This window comes from Mustela nigripes, chromosome 7 (genome assembly GCF_022355385.1).
Source record: "Mustela nigripes isolate SB6536 chromosome 7, MUSNIG.SB6536, whole genome shotgun sequence".
Classification (NCBI taxonomy): Eukaryota; Metazoa; Chordata; class Mammalia; order Carnivora; family Mustelidae; genus Mustela; species Mustela nigripes.
Window position 1 is genome coordinate 12519398 of NC_081563.1, and position 15193 is coordinate 12534590.

The window sequence follows — 15193 nt, forward strand, 5'->3', positions numbered from 1 at the left end:
GACAATATTCATTCAGCAGGGTTTTAAGGAACTTTTATTGTGGATTGTTCAATTTTTAAGGGAAATTGGTTGCACAGCTAAGAATAATCTTTCAGAATTAATTTAGATTTAGTAATGGTTTAGAGAACCACGGGTCATTGGGATAAATGATCAATGGAGTTCATTAATACCAAAACTATCAATCTCTCATCCTCATAGAGACCTGGAACTCACCTCCTAACCTCATGGAAATCACTCCTCCTGGTCATGCATTTTCCCACGTATTCTAGAAAAACATGTAGAAGGAATACAAACATATAGAATTAAACCCTTTCTGTTAAAAATGTTACTGTATAGTTTTATTCTAGATAATAATTTGCTGTTGACCTCAGGAAGTTATTTTATTTCGTTCATCTATCCGTGTATTGTTTAAAATAAGATAAATAAAACAGAATAAACATAATTATCTTTGTAAGGATTAATACCCATAGCTTTCTGAAACAAAGACAGTTTACCTACACAAGAAAATTACTATCATTATTCTGCATGAATTTAAATGAGTTTAAATCCATTTTTCCAATTCTTGTCTCTTTTCATTTCCTAATGTTGACTTTCAAACACTTCATTTTCCTTCCAATTTCGTAAATGCCCCATGCCTTAAAGTCCGCCCTTCTTGGCTCATATATTTTACACACAGCATGTCTAACAAATAATATTACCATGAGCTCAGAGCACCACAAGCTCAGACCTGTTAGCCCCCTGGCGTTTCGTAGTATCATTTTCCGTGTTCTACTAGTCTGTCTCCATTAAAGCGGATGCCAGTATTACATGAGGTTGTGTACAACTAAAAAGTCGCTCTTAGTTTCATTTTGTTTGTTTGAATCTGGGAAAGAGTGAGGTGGGGAAGGAAGGCTACCTCAGAAAACAAATAGTGAGGAAAGGAAAATGGCTCCCCAGGAATTTCTGAGCCAGTGAGGATTCTACTAGGTAGCCCCCACCCCCGCCAAAATCCCAAACTTCTCTACAGCACCTTCCTCTTCTCCCCCCCGCCCCCCCCCAAAAAAAAAACTCCAGAGTATGAAAGCTGACAGGGTTATATCCCTCCACCGTGCTGGGGACGCGGTTTTAAGTTCAGAAACTACTGCTACAGCTCGATGGCATTCTGCACTCAGCAGGGTGCGGTGTTACTGTCCCTGGACTCCAGGGCTCAGAGCGCTGGACTGAGCGCCTCTGCTCTTGTGGGATTACCAGTGACATCTGCAAATGCGTAAAGAAGGAAAGAAACAGAGGGTTCCCTCATCGTTTAGTGTCTACCACATTCCTCGTTTCCAGTTCATTCTGTCATCCCAAAGAGGGGAACTGCTTTCTGTAATTTAAACGATAATATTCCTTTGGTGTCTTTTAGAATTAGCTTCCCTCCCTAATTAGCTGATTTCAGGCAGCACAGGAAAACTCGACCAAAAGGCATCTGGGCTGGGGGCGGGGGGTGCGGAATTGACAACAAAACATTAGGGCTTAAGAAGATAAAGTTGCATAATGGCTGGAAGTTAAAAATTAAAATACCGCAGTAAGGACGCCAAACAATGCTTCAGTGCAAACGAAACTTTTTAAACATCGTCTGCCCGCTGAGACAAAGCTGCTTCACAAAAGCGCACGCATCTAAATCAAATCTCCCCTACCAGAGAACACGGTTTAAAGTATCAGTGTTCGTTTTTTCCTCAACACAAGTTGAAAGTAAGTTATGTAAACCCGAACATCCGCACGAAAGAGACCGCCAGGGCGCAATCAGTAGGCACGTCTCTCCCACGCGGAGAAATGGCACTGTGACCCTTTCCTTCAGCTGATGCAGCTTGCCATGCGGAGGCTGTTCTCTAGAGAGAAACCAGACAGCCCAGCGTAAAATGCTTTAGGAGGGGAAATGGACAAAAGACGAGAAATTACTTTGAAAGCTTTGGAAGCCGTTTCCACGGCCTTCCAGAACTGCCTTCTGACCCCACCCCATCCCAAGAAACAGAACGAATCCGCCGACCAGCCCCGCTGCGCACTGCGCACTGCGGCCCGGGAGCGCGGAGCTGGCGCCCGCCAGACTCTCACTGTGCTCGGCGTGCCGCAGCGCGCCCGGGCGCGCGCCCTGTTCCGCGCGAGTCCGCGCTCCGGGTTTCCGAGGTCGCCAGCATCCCCGCGAAAGAGCCCCGCCGGGAGGGGACTTCTGCGAGCTCCGTCCCGGGAGTCCCGAGAGCGCTTCCCCGCTCTGCGCCACCTTCCCGAGGCGTCTGTTCGGGAAAGCACGTTCCTGGGCTCCGGGCCGACCAGGTTAGCTTTGAGCGTCAGGCTGCGGCTTCGGTGTCACTCCGGGGGTCTACACCGAACATAAGCATTTTCCAGTGCCAGAGACTGGTGGGGTGGAGGTTCTCCTGGTGTTGGTTAAAGTATCCTCAAGTTCTTCCAACCTGGACTCCCCGACTTGGTAGGTAGGAGTAGCTCCCTCCTGGCAACGGAGATTTGTCCGTCTGGAGACCTTCTGCCATGGGAGATGCTCTTGGTGTCCTCAGAACCAGAAAGGTTTATTAACACTGCAGTTCTCCTGAACGTGCTAGGGTGTGCGGAATTGTAAAGGTGTCTACTTAAAGAGAACCTAGACCTTCACTGTGCCCCCCACCCCAGAACTCCTCTCCCTAGAAAATAGAACTCCCATCTGAATGAAATCTGAGGGTGGGCTTTTGTTCACTGAATTTATACCCCAAATAGTGGCTAATAGTAAGTAGTTGGTTAATGCATAATTGTTGAATGAATGAATGTGCAAACATACACACTTGAAGAAGCTGATTGGGTTGGGAACATCTGGGAATTCTTGTTTTCCTGGTAGGGAAGCGACCAAACATTTACTGGGCACTACTCCTTGCCAAGTCTTCTAGGCTTTGGCAGGACAGTGGGGAGAGGGGGAGGGTAGCAAACACAGGCGTCCTTAACCGACACAAAAGGGGGCTTTATAATATCACGTAGTCCAAGCTCTCAACCCTGTATTCCAAGGATGGGTTGTTTCCTCTCATCCATCTCCTACCCCCTCACCCTGCGGAGAGTATTAAAATATGTATGTGTGTGTGTATATATATATATATATATATATATATGGAGTTCCCGCGGGAACTGCGAGCCCCTCCAACAGAGCATATATACACACACACACACATATATAAAAATAATATATTATATATTTATTGATTGATTTTATATATTTATTTATTGATATTATTATAAATATAAAAAATTAAATATTTATTATATATATTTATTTACTAACTGCACACTGCAGGCGCTGGTTAAATGTTCCTTGATGGTTAGCATGATTTGCCCAAGGTCACACAGGGCAAGAAACTTCGGACCCAGCTTCCTTCCAACATACATTTCTCCAGCCTCTCTGGACAGGACGGTCCTGGGCACTGGGGTACGAGAAGGCCCGTCTCCCCCTACTCCCAGGTTAAAACCCTTGGATGAAATGGCCCAAGAGAAGTGGCCTCCATAACCACTCCTTCACAGGGAGCCGGGTACATATGCTCAGAGCTAGCTGGGGATACAATTTCATCTAGAGAATAGGATTTCTGCAGTTTTCTCCGTCACCTTCCAACCTGACAAGAGGTGGGCCGAGGGCCCTCTAGGGCTGGGAGCCCTGGGAATAGAAGGCTCCAAGTGTCCCATCTCTGGCCTTCGCCTTCCTCATCAGACTTCACAAGGGCGGGGTGTGGTGAGCCCAACGGGCTCTCCCTACCGCCTGCCCAGGTGCAGGCTGCTCCGGTAGTCTGGCTCTCTTTTCCTAGGTACTTTCCTTTTGAGTTTCTGCTAAAATCTGGAGACATGGAATCCACCCGCGGGAACTCCGAGCCCCTCCAACTGAGCATGCGCCAATGCCAGGCTGCTTTTGGTCACCAACTCCAGAGCTCTCCAAGCTGGGGCTGCGGAGCTGGAGGAGGAGGGAGGAGGGGAAGGGGAGGGGGTGCCTCGAGACTCGGCGGCTCGCGCGCCTGCGCATCCAGCTCCAGGGACCCTAGGTTTTCTATGGGATTCCCAATCTGCAGCAGAGACTTACCCGAGCTTGTTGCGGCGGCGGCTGGGCTTGCGAGGCGCGATCCAAGAGGGATTTAAGCAGCCTAGAGCTCCAGAGCCAAAAAGAAAAAAGAAAAAAAGCGCGAGAGAACCGCGCAGAGAGACGGCTTAACCGTTTACCTGAATTATACATATATATAAAGAACTGTTGAGTTTTATCATTTTCGTTAAGTGACCGTGCGCAGCGCTATAACTGTAAGTGGAAAATGCAATCTTCGTTGCTTTTCTGCATGTGTAGTACAGCCAATTGTCTGAGAGATGCTTTGGCTATTGTCACATACTTTGCGTAGATGCCTCTGAATGCATGGTGGCGATTGCTTTGGTTAACGCTGGCCATCTGAATGTGTTGCCTGTCAACGGGGGGATCTTTTGGGATAATGGGGGTGGGGGAAGGGGGAGTGTTTATATGCGGCGTGTCTGGGGGACTATCTTAGACTGGATTTAAGATAGGTAAAACAGAGGTGGTTTTTTAGTGTAAGCCTAAACAGATTTCCTTACACGGATTTAAGTAGCTAATTGAGCGATTGTGAAGTTTTCCGGTTGCTGATAAAACTATTGAGCGGTTGCAGTCAAGTACCAACCTGTCATCCGTGGGGCTGGGGCACCATTTTTCTCACCGTGGAAGAGCAGTGAAGGTGTTTGCTAAGTGAAACTGAGTAGACGAGATGCGGTGTGGAAATCAGCGTTGGTTTCCGAGCGGGATGTTCGTGTTCAGAACCACGGAGCGAGGCGCAAAAGAAGCACATTTCCTAGTATTTATTTAGAAACGAGAAGATAATTTTTCGGTTTTGATTTTTCGTCATGACGGTGAATGGGCAAAAAGGGAAGGATGTACAACCACATAGTCAGCCGTTTTCGACAGAGCCTGAGTCTCAGAGCCTCTGAATGGGAACTGTCAGAGCCAAACTAGTTACCTGCCTTTTCATCCCGTGTTCACATTCTGGTATACAGGGTTGAGAAATGTAAGTCCAGATGTGTTAAATTTGGTAGTGTTTCTTTAAAGGAGAAAAGGTCGTTTTGTGTTTTGAGTTAGAATGGGTTGTTCCTTGCCCAGAAGCTGAAGCGGGGTCTTTGCAAGGTCAAACCCCCTTTGGAAACCAGGGGCACTGGTGAATGTGGCTGAGGGTTGGAGGAAATGGTGAGGCTGGGTACTAGTGCTGAGCGCTGCACAGATCAGTGCTCTGTGAGATGGGGGAGTGGGAATCCATTTTTCTAGAGTTGTGCTCCTGCCCATATTTTGGAGACTAAAATGAAATGGAAATGCTAGTGGGTGTAGAAAACACAAGTGGATACTATCTGTGTGTCACCTCTCACTTGAAGACAAGAGGAGGGAAGGAGTTATATCTCTACATATTAATTTTTTTAAAAAATTAAAGGGATTTCAGGTTGAGGCAAATTAAAAAGGAAACTCTTGTGAAAACATATTTTATCCCCACTATCATCTGAACTGCTTACATGTGTGTGGTACTGGGGGGGGGGGTGTCCTGTATCACTGTATACTTGACGCGTAAGTGCACTCTCATGAAGCTGGGGTGTTTAATAACTCCAGAAAATGCTGCACTGAAGCAGTTGGCAGAATGGCATGAGGTAGGCAGACAAGAGAAGAGCATGGCCAGTGTGAGTTGGATATCCATGGAAAAAGCAGATTCAATTTCTGTAATGACATACATTTTCCTTTAAATAAGGCAGTTCATTTTTTAGCCCTTTGGCCCTTTCGGCAGTCCAAATATTTCCAACACCTCAAAGGGATTTGTAATTTACAATGGATAAAATTTGAAATAAAAAATTCGAGAATGTTCTCTCCTTGGAAACCCAAAATGTAAATACTGGTTCTTCCTTTCCTTACTTAGGGCAGAAGGATCAATCTCTTGTCATAATTGAGCCATTCTCCTGGTCATCACTGAGAGTTGGGATCTGCTTCATGAATGGTGCAGGTGTTGTTACACTGCATTGATAAATGGGTAGTGCAGGAGGAATGGGGAATCTGGCACTAAAACTGAGAGATGTTTAGTATCAGATACCCTGGCTTGTAGGCTGACAGAGTCACATCAGGCAGAGACCTTCAAAAGCATCTAGTCCAGACCCCTTATTTTACAGATGGGGAAACTGAGACCCCGCACCACGGAGCTTAGAAGAATCAATTAACTTCTAGTCTATGAAATAAACAATTACAGAGTAATGGGGATAGAAATGTTCCCTTCTCCCTACACTTTGAGCATCCTCAGTGACATTGCTGAAGTCTTTAAATAAACAATTGTCTGGTCCCCAGCACATCTTTCAAGAGAATCCCAGGGATTCCTTTTCACACTATATCATTTCTCCTTTCTTGTAAGGTTGTTTTCTATCTCTTTCCTATTGTCCCTCCCCTCCAACATACCCACCTTATTCAATGTTTAACGTGGCCTTCCTGGCCTCCTCTGCAAGTCAGTAAATTTGTTTGGAATCCTTGGATTTTTTTTTTTTTTTTTTTTGAGAGAACTGAGCTGTTTGAGCATTGGCCGGCCCCTCTCCATCTCCTCCATGCTCTCATCCTTAATGGACTCCAGCCCTCTAAGACACTGCAGGCACCATCCTCACTCCTCGGTCCATCCTGCATCTTCCAAAACTGCTGCAGCTGCAGGGCCTGCGACCGACCAGAGTGAGGCAGCTGCAGTGTGAACACACAATGGGTTCTGCCAGCTCTCCTCTGGCTCCTAGAAGGCAGAAGCCAAATCCAAGATGCCTAACGCTCCCCAGCCTTCATGGAAATCCTCCAGATGCAGCCACCTGCAGAGAAGGGGAGGGGTGGGGGGCAGGAAGACGGAAGGAAGAAGGCCGCAGCAGCTCAGCCTGAAGTGGGCGCTAGAGAGGACAGCAGTGTCGCTTGCAAAGGCTTTAGGGCTCGGAAAGTACTTGCACAGCTTCCTTCTCTGTTTTGCGGCACTGAGACTGCAAAGCAAGCAATCCTACCTGCCTACCTGGGCCTTCTTCTCGTTCCTTCTTTTTATTTTTATTTTTTTTTTCCCTCTCAATCTTTCGGCTTCTCCCTCATTTTCTCTCCCGAATGCCAAGACAGTAAAGCTCTAGGCCTTTTAAAGATAATCCAAGCCCTCCTGTTCCTTTTGAAACTTGTAATCTCCCACACCCTCAGAAAGATAGCGCAACCACCACAGATGGCCCCTTCAGGGGAATGCCAGGAATTTCTACCTGTGAAAAGCTGAAGCATTAGGGAAGGCTTGAGGAAGACAGTCTGAGTCTTTTTTCATTTGAAAGAGGAGTTAAATACTCTTGGAAGTTTTTGAGGTAGCATGGAGGTGATTTCCTCAACATTCAAAAATTTACAAGTGTTTAAAAATTTTATTTATTTTAAGTAATTTCTACCTCCAGCATGGGGCTTGAACCTAGGACCCTGAGATCAAGAGTCACATGCTCTACTGACTGAGCCAGCCAGGGACCCCACCAATTAATAATTTAATTTAGCCCTTCCCTTCATGGTAAACCTTTGCCAAATTGGGTTGAGCTTTGTCTTGGGTAGAGTCTGTCTCTAACAAATGTCACCTGGTCTTACGATCCCATTCTGAAAATAGTCATGGCCAGACTGTTCTGAACACCAGGTAGCCTAGGCAGAGACTCGCAGTTGCTAAGTGCCCAGCTTTCATTTGCTATGCGGTGAATTTCATCTGTAATGGGATAACACGATGAGAAATGTTGTCCTGTGCAAGCTATAGATTTTCTGTCGGGGTTGCATATAGGTTTGGATTCCAAACATTGCTGAGGAGCTCCTTGGGGAGTTTCATAAAATGACAGTATAATGTCAATATCAAACAAGTAACCTAATTCAGGAGAGTAATACCTTTTAATGTCATTCTGGAGGTCTTTTTCGTTGTATTGAGTGTTACCTGTGCTCCTTAGATTAGTAAATATTTAGGAACATTGGACGGTTTTCTTAAAAAATGGGTCACATTCAGTTTAGTCTAAGGTTGAAATTAACAGTGTCCATCTCAATTACATTTAGTAGGTATAGATGTATCAATTTTCCAAAAGTATCAAATGGTACACAAATAAGTTAACAAATGGTATTTCTACTGTCCCAGTGGTTAATTCACGTAACTAATGGAGTAAAGGAATTGGATGGGATCCATATAAATTACTTAATCCATCCCTCCAACACATAAAAAGTGCAGTATATCAAGGAGCATTTTCATCTCAAAGACATATCTACAATATGATAGCACAGCCCACAAGGGCAGAGATTTCAATAACCCTTTTCATATTTCCATAAAATTTGTACAATGTCTTTTTTTTTAATTTATTGGACAGAGAGAGATCACAAGTAGGCAGAGAGAGAGGAGGAAGCAGGTTCCCCACTGAGCAGAAAGCCCGATGCGGGGCTCCATCCCAGCACCCCAGGATCATGACCGGAGCCGAAGACAGAGGCTTAACCCACTCAGCCACCCAGGCACCCCTATACAATGTCTTTTATAGTAGATATTCTATAGTAGATATTAACATATGTCAAAGATATTTAATATTTATTCCAAGAATCAATTGTATGCACCTTGTTAATTACATCAAGAAATTAAATTATTTTGACTAAAAATAGGCACAATTTACATTACTTTCAATATTATTATGTTACTAAAAGGAAAAGTAGATTAAAGGTTATTATATAATTTATTCTCACTAAAAATATAAAAGCTCTATAATAACATCTTTAAAAGTTCATTTTAATCCATGAATATTTTTCTGTTTATCTCTCTCTTTTTTAAAAAGATTTATTTATTTATTTATTTGAGAGAGAGAGAGAGAGAGAGCACTCAAGTGGGTGGAGGGGCAGAGGGTGAGAGAGAATCGCAACCAGACTCCCCTTTGAGTGTGGAGTCCAACTATGTGTGTGTCTCTATCTTGTGGCTAGATCTCAGGACTCATAAAACCACTACCTGAACTAAAACCCCAAGTCAGATACCCAACTGACTGAGCCACACAGGCACTCCTCCTTCTATATCTTAATAAGTCAAAATATAAGTTATTTTTACCTAGTTACAAGAACTGATATTAACAGGTCAAGAAGGAAATCTAAACCTAGACTATGGTAGCTATGTGTACCATAGTATCTTGCACTATGGAATTATGGGTCTCCTGTGCTATGGAATTAGGTTAACATGTTCACACTATGAAGGGACCACAACGGTAGTCCTCATTTACAGTTTGTTTCTAAAGATAATTTATGCTCCCTTAAGTGAGTCAAAATAGTTTGAGTTTCTCCCAGCCTGGTTCATTGAGAACTTCTCAAATGGGGCTCCTGGGGGTGCTTCAGAAACTACTTAATGAATGAAACAGAAATGGAATAGCAAATTAGTCAGGAATCCTCACAGAGGTTTGACACTTTAATAATAAGGTGCCTGTGAATACATTAAGGAGATGTTCTATACCCTTACCAGCTAACTTAAAGCAAACAAGTTGGGTAATTTGTCATGATTCTTATGCTTTCTCTGGATTTCTCCACTGCCTTACTTCACTGTGCTTCTGGCACAGATGACCTGCTAGGTAACCACCAACTGTTTATTTTTTTTAAGACAATGCACTGCATTTATAACCATTTGTTGGATTATCTTCAGGTCAACAATCTATTTCCTTTTGTTCTAAATTACCCTTAAGACTTGGAGCACTCTCATTCACCAACTGGCCTTCAAGCTCAATATGTGTGATACAATAATTGCCGAACTTTTTATAGAAAGTAGGGCTCTCTTAATTAAAATGATTTCATTTTTATGAAGTATTACTCATAAAAGGCAAAGTGTTAACATATTGGTTAAATGTACTTGCAGTTATTACAGATCTATAGAGTGAATTTGGTTTTTCTTTATTCTTGCTCATATAAGGACTTTTCTGAAAATGGAAATCTTTCAGTTTAAATTTTTTTTTCTCTCCTTTGTTTGGATTTTATTTATTATCTCTGAGACTCTGAAAGACAATGAGCTTTTGAGGAGCTGAATGTAAATAGATTTTTGCAAATGATTAACATGTTAAATGTGCTTTGGAGCCAGGGTGGATTTTTTTTCTAACCCAAATAAATAGACCCTAATATTTTTGTTGTTTCATATTTTATTGCAATAGGAGATTCTTAAAATAGTAGACTGTGGTGTTACAGGAGTCCTTGGTATTTTATATTTTGTGTTGGTTTTATTAATTTGTGATTAATGTGTTTATTTCTGATTTTTTGAAACCCAATCCTAAATTATGAGTGAAATGTCTTATTGAAGGCTTATTAAGCATTACCAATAAAGTTAACATGCTTATTAATATATTTTATTTTAATGTACCAAATAGTGCCATGCAAGTATGACTTTCAGTTAACAATTTCCATTTGTTGGAATCCTTTGGCAATTGGTGTTATGAGTTAATGGAAGACCATCAATTTTGTTTATTCCAGAAATTCAAGAGTTTTGAAATTTATACTGAAGGCATTTGATGTTTATTTTCTTGCTAATATAGGAAATTCTATACAAAATAAAAATGAACTTGTGAAATCAGTTTAAATTCTATACAAAATTTTAGCTTTTCTTTTAAATGTTTATAAAGGTAATCTTTCCTCAAAGAGATGAAAATCATCCATTTAATCTTTACTCATTCTTAGTTTGTGAATGGGAGAATTCCTCAGCCCTCTCCAAGGTTTTAACTGGCTCAAAAGAAAGTAGGGTAGGAAATGTGTATCAGAGTTTTCAAGCTTGATACCCTTAGTTAAAACCCCAGTTCCACAGATTATTAGTTCAATGACCTTGTATAAGTGATTCAAACTCTCAGCCTCACTTTCCATTTAAAATAGTAATTCGCAGGATTCTTGAACAGAAAACGAAAGACTACATATATAAAGACATAATGTTTATTTGTAAAAATGCAGTAAATGATAGTTACTATCATTCCTTTCCTCAGAGATCAAGTGTTCTGAAACCATTTAATTCTCTGGAGTTATAGTAGAACCCACATTCGCCATGAAACCTCTAAGGGAGGTGTCGAGCTATGGAAAGCAGTGAACATTCGACAGTGGCAGCCTACCTTGTAAACAAGTATCTAGGGAGTGAATGTGCCAAGCACAGTGTTGTCACTGTGCAATCTACATTAAATAATGTAGCCTTGATGGAATTGAAGCCTTGGAAAACAGATAAAAGCAATTCACTAAGTCAAGTGAAATAGAAAGGTGACCCGGATGCATAGAAAAGAGTTTCTGGAAGAAAAGCCTACACCGACACCTCAGACTAACGTTTTTCTCATTCTTTCTTTCAGTCCACCTCCTTGCCATTAGACCTTTTCTTTACTATCACCCCCCTGCCGTGTAATACCAGCATATAATTGGACCCAACAGAATAGGGAACTAAGAGCACATTTTTACATTTGTTAACTTATTGAATCTATTTTAAGTCCCTCTATTATTTTTCAAGGTACACTTGTCTCCCCTTATCTGTAGTTTCGCTCTACACAGGTACAGTTACCCCTGGTCAGCCCAGGTCTAGAAGCCGATGATCCTCCTGATAATTGGTCAGAAGACCAACAGTCAGCTAATGCTAAGTCACATGCCTTCAACAGTTACCCCCCTTCATCTCATTATGTAAGCATTTTATCACCTCCATCATCACAAGAAGAAGGATCCGTACAGTACCATGAGATATTTTGAGAGAAAGGGAAACCACATTCACATAACTTTTATGACAGTATATTGTTATAACTACTCTATTTTATTATTACTTACCCTTGTTAATCTCTTACTATGCCTAACTGATAAATGAAATTTCATTATGGGTATGTATGTATAGGAAAAACCATAGTATGTATAAGGTTCAGTCCTATCTGAAGTTTCAGGCATTCATTGGTGGTCTTGGAATGTATCTTTTGGGGATACAGGGAGTGCTACTGTAACTGAACAATGTGACCCTTGTCTTCCACTCAAGCCTCCAATGAATCATAGGACTTGAACAAAAACATTTCAAGAGCGCCCCTCCTTTTGATTTAAATATCATACTATCACACTTCTATTCTCTATTACCTTCCAAAAAAGGAATTTCTAATACTCTCCCCTCACCTCCCTTATAATTCAAACTAATTTCATGACTTACCTTTCAATGTCTGTCTGTGGGAGGACTTTTATGTGATCTATTCTTTCATTCTTTCCTCCCAGGGATGATAAGGAAGGTATATCTCCCAACCCTTCTTAACTACTGAGCTGAAAACTTGATTCCAACCCTTCTGCGTGCGCGCACACACACACACACACACACACACATCCAAAATGGCCTTCTTTTCTTTAGCTCTTCTAAGACCCATTTTTCTTCTCCTCAGCTTTTTCTCTCCTCTCCCCATATTTCCTGCTTCATTTACTAGGGAATTTCAGATAGATTTCTAACCTGTGGTTACAAAAGAACATCCTTTTCTCCCTTTGAAATCTATAAAAGTTATTCATACATTCTGAGGCTCTTTTGTGTAGTAAGAGTCTTGGATGATTCATAGAACTAGGTAGGAATTTTGGTCCTAATTAATTTGGGGGGGCTCATTTTCTCACTTGTGAAATGGGAATATATTTGCTTTATAGGGTTGTTGAAGACCATATATATGTGTATAGACAGGTATGCATACACACACACACACATACATATATATACATGCGCACATACCACCTAAAAGAGCTTAGCACAGAGTAGGTCACTCTCCTCCCACTCTGGACCTCTACCTCTCCTCCTGCCATTCTCCTCAGTCTGCATTTCATCGTTTATCTTAGTCTCCTGTTCTATGCTCTGCTCTTTCTAAGTGTATGTGTTCTCGTTTGCTGGTAGTTAAATAGTAGCTAATACCCACATATCCCAGGGAGCCTGGTGAGTATGGTCCTAGAAAAAGTTTCCTAACTGAGTCAGCGTACTAGCTTAGACCTGTGCTCTGCATCTGTTTGGGAAACTCTTCCATTTATTTCAGACATGCCTCCTGCTAAAGCTCCCCCAGCTTCCAATGACTAATGTTCAGTTAATGAACAACCCTTCCCACGCCAATGACTTATGGCATGCTTCATAAATAATGTCAGAGGACGTCTGCCAGTGTTTAATTGTCTCCTGCCCTTAATCCTCTCTTTCCTTCACCTTTTGCTCTGAGGTGCCTCCAGCACCTGTGACACATTCCCATGACAGCCTTACTTCACTTCTTTGGCCGAGTCTAATATTATCACTTAGTCCATCTTTTGTCCGTCAAATAAATGTCCATCAAATAACACCCAGTATATGGCAGAAGGGGAAGTGTTAGTGGCACATGCAATAAAGGTTGCAGAATACGTTGGAATCAGGATTAGCCTATCAGAGCCTTCATTGGTTGGGTGTCTGTGGAAGAGCACACTAATCACTGAAGCACATTGGCTAAGAGCAGAGAATGGTTCTCAAAGCAGAGATGAGGGAGTACTGCACACACACACACACACACACACACACACACATATACATACGTGTACAATAAGCTCAAGTACTGTCATCGATCGTTTCACATTTTTAAGCAAGATATTTAAGAGCAAATAGTTTTAGAACAAATCAGTACTTAGGAAAAGGTATTAAAAGAAAGGCCTATTGAAAGTTTGCTCATTCTCAAGGAGGTGGCAGAGTTGAAAGGGAAAGTGGTTTAAATTTGTAGTAAGGACATTTTCAACTTTGTCTCTTTAAAGAAATATTTCAATGACCCTGATAGTTATTGCCCCTCGGAGAGTTTTGTGGAAACTTTTTTTGAGGGACATAATGCTCCCTCCATCCCACTTTCAGATATTCCTCGTGCACGTGCGAATTGAGTTTAGTGTTTCTCTTGTAGAGACTCTGGTAGCCGTTGAGATTTGTTTGGCCTTGTTTCCAAACTTTGCTCAGGAACTTTTGTTATATTATGCTGGTTACCGTCTCAGTGTCTTCTGAGGAACCCAGCTGGTAGAGCTGCTTTAGAAGGACATGAGTGGAACTACCTAATGGAATGCCTGTAAAACTGGGAGGCAGGGGTGCCTGGGTGGCTCAGTGGCTTAAAGCCTCTGCCTTCAGCTCAGGTCATGATCCCAGGGTCCTGGGATCCAGCCCTGCATAGGGCTCTCTGCTCAGCCGGGAGCCTACTTCTCCTCTCTCTCTGCCTGCCTCTCTACCTACTTGTGATCTCTGTCTGTCAAATAAATAAATAAATAAATCTTAAAAAAAAAAAAAAAAAAACAAAACTAGGAGGCGTCACAGGTTATAGTCATCATTTATGTGAATTCCTAGAAAAATTACTTAAACTTTCCTGAGTTTTCATTTCTTCATGTGAAAATAAATATGGGTGTCCCTTTCTTAGGGTATAAAACACAAGCTATGAACAACATACTCTATACCTTATGATATTCAGGGGCTTTGCAACTCCTCACAGTGAATCCAGCAAGGAAAGGTAAAGAGGAGATGCTTTCTGAGGGGTGCAGTGTTTGGAAACATGCGTGGCACATTCCATCTCTCTGTGTGAAGGGCTCTGCCATGTTCTTTGTTTTACTTGTGTATTAACCCGTTCATTTTCACAACAATCCAATGAGATAGCTCCACTTTAGACCAGGAAATTGGCTCAAGGATTAGAGAATTTGCCTAAAGTCATGAGGTTTGTAAGGGATAGCTCTAAGATCAAAAACAGATCTGTGCCCTTTCTGCGTGCTTTACACTGTTGTTTTTGTATTCACTGTGTTGCTACTATCTATGTTATCAATGCATTCATTCTTTCAACAAATACCTGTTGCATATCTGTCATTTGCCTTGTACTCGCTATATGAGGTAAACTAAAATGGCCATAATCCCTGCACTCATTGAGCTCAGAGTACAGCTAGAGAAACATATATTAAACAAATAACCACAAAATAGCACAAAATTACAAATAAGATTGGGTACAATGGAAGAAAATACATGACACTATAAGAAAATGTGACAGGAAGACCCTATTTTGAGCTGTTGAAATAGATTCCAGGGAAATCCAGTGAGATCTAGATTTCTAACTCAACCTCCTGGGATTGCTACTAAGATGTGGTTATAGCTGCTGGGCCTTGAGAAGGAGATGACTACTGCATTTCTCTTTGAGAACAGGATGCTTAAACCTTGCTCCCAGGTTTAAGCATCTC

General features: G+C 42.0%; 1 protein-coding gene across 1 annotated transcript in view; it reads left to right on the forward strand.

The window, feature by feature from the left end:
• Nucleotides 1-3972: 3972 nt before the first annotated feature.
• The window catches only part of VSNL1 (visinin like 1), a 99406-nt gene continuing 88185 nt past the window's right edge, over nt 3973-15193 (forward strand). The window contains exon 1 of the mRNA XM_059405180.1: nt 3973-4275. The gene's annotated coding sequence lies outside the window, so the exon portion shown is untranslated. The remainder of the gene's footprint in view (nt 4276-15193) is intronic.